This window comes from Crocuta crocuta, unplaced genomic scaffold, assembly GCF_008692635.1.
Source record: "Crocuta crocuta isolate KB4526 unplaced genomic scaffold, BGI_CrCroc_1.0 scaffold696, whole genome shotgun sequence".
Lineage (NCBI taxonomy): Eukaryota > Metazoa > Chordata > Mammalia > Carnivora > Hyaenidae > Crocuta > Crocuta crocuta.
In genome coordinates, this window is record NW_027529467.1 from 356,590 (window position 1) to 358,947 (window position 2,358).

Sequence of the window (2,358 nt, forward strand, 5' to 3'; positions counted from 1 at the left end):
GTATCTTTTTGTCACATTAAGTTAAAAAGATAGGCACTTCTTTTTAAAAAAATTTGTTTTTAAAGTTTTAAAAGTATTTATTTGGGGAAGGAGAGTACGAGTATGGGAGGGACAGAGAGAGAGGGAGAGAGAAAATTCTAAGCCGGCTCCAAGCTGTGAGTGCAGAGCCTGATGCCGGGCTTGATCTCACGAACCCTGTGAGATCATGACCTGAGCCGAAATCAAGAGTCGGACACTCAACCAACTGAGCTACCCAGGTGCCCCAAAAGATAGGTACTTAGGTAAAGGTGTTTCATTTGTCTATTCTAGTGGTTGGCACAGTAAGGCCTCTGGGCCAAATCTGGCCTGATATGTGTTTTTATAAGTGAAGTTTTATTAGAGTACAGACACACTCATTTATTTGCATATTATTTGTGGCTGTGATGGAAACCATATGGCATTCANGTTGAATACCAATTACAGGCTAGATAGTAGACTTGGAGTCTTTAAGGATAATAAGATATTTTCCAAGTTCTCAAGAAGTGGACGGTAGGTTTATCAGTAAGGGTCTCAGTAGTTAACAGATTTCTCACTCAAAGGGTTTAAATGAAGAGAGTTTAATGAAGGAATTATTTATGGAGGTGGCAGTTGGGTTAAAAGAAATCAACATGGCGGGGGGCACCCGGGTGACTGAAGTCATGATCTCATGGTTTGTAGGCTTGAGCTCTGTGTTGGACTCTGTGCTGACAGCTCGGATCTTGGAGCCTGTTTTGGATTCTTTGTCTCCCTCTATCCCTCTCTGCCCTTCCCCACTTGTGGGATCTCTTGCTCCTTCTCTCTCTCTCTCAAAAATAAATAAATAAATAAACTTAAAAAAAAAAACAAACCAAATCAACAAGTGATGGAAACTGCTACTACCTCCGCACCTGAAGGAGTAAGAGGAGGCACGATATTACTGGAGCCTCATGATCAGTGAAACTATGAAGGAAGGACTAAGTGATAAGAGCTTTAGTCGTACAGGAGTGCAGCCGTTGCCAGAACTGTAGCCAGCGCAGTAAAGACAGGGGAGCATAAATACCCCCTACCTTCTGATATCCTACTGGTGTCTCCCTGTGGTTGAACGGAATCAGAGGCAGAAGAACAAGGGGGTCTAGCTGAATCAACCTGTAGAAGTCAGGACAGAGCAGAACAGAGCGAGATGGCTGTCGAATCTAAGTGATAAATGAAGACCACTTGTAACAGTGGGACAGCTGGACAGAAATCAGGTTATTACCATATAGCATGACAGATGCTATAAGACAAGTCAGTACATGGTGCTAAGGGAGCATGTGTCAGCGAGAACTAGCTGAGAATCAGTAATAAGGAAAGATTTCTTGGAGAAGTTGATGCCTAATCTGAGTCTTGAGGAATGAGGTGATACCCAAGAAGAGGGGATATGTGAACCAATTCAGGCAAAGGCCTAGAAATGAGTTAATATGGCCAGAAGTCCAGGCTGCACCATTAAGGGATATATATCCAGGCAGTGCTGTGATTTAGGCATACATTTTGCTAATGTTTCTTTTGGAGCAGAGTTGAGAATGCACTGGGGGAGCACGTGGGAAGGGGAAGGGCAAGACCAGAGAGCGCGAGATCAGCGAGGGGTTGCGGCCATACGTGTGAGAACTGATGAAAGCCTGAACACAAGCAGTGATGCTGGACATGGGAAGGGAGTGCCAAGGTGCTGAGAAATTACACATACTCCGACCTGGTTACCGAGTGGACGTAGGTATTAGGGAAGTGGAGCAAGGCGCCAGTGTCTCCCGTTCTTTGATTGTAAGAGGGAGGTGACTGGAGGTACACTTCGTATGTGAGGTAATGCAGGAGGAGGATCAGGTGCAGGCGAGCATGCTTCGTGAGGAGGCTGTGCGCTAGCCCAGGGAGGCGTACAGCAGGCAGCTGGAAATACGTAGGAAGTCTCTATTCTGTTTTTTCTTCCAACTGGGTATTGAAACTTGAGTTGCTTAACAGTTGACTCTTGCTGACTGCCTCATATACTCTCATGCACCTTGTTCAGTGGATCACAAACTCTTGCCTATTCTGTAGAGCTAGCCTGCAGAGTGCATTTGTTTCTACAAATCGGATTTAGCCCTAGGTCAAGCCTCCCTTCTAGGCCACTGCATCATCTTTTCAAATGTTTCCCCTGCCACCAAGCTTTTCTCCTCATACCTTTCTCAGAGAGTGGTCTCCTTAAAGCCAGGATCTTATCACATCTGTTCTCTGCTCAAAAAGTTTTGCTGGGGGGCACCTGGGTGGCTCAGCTGGTTTAGCGTTTGACTCTTGGCTTCCACTCCGCTCATGGTCTCACGGTTTATGAGATTGAGACCCATTTTGAGTTCAGAC

General features: G+C 45.4%; 1 protein-coding gene across 1 annotated transcript in view; it reads left to right on the forward strand.

Annotated features, from left to right (window-relative positions):
• Nucleotides 1–2,358, forward strand: part of CFAP47 (cilia and flagella associated protein 47) — a 492,482-nt gene that overhangs the window by 69,232 nt on the left and 420,892 nt on the right.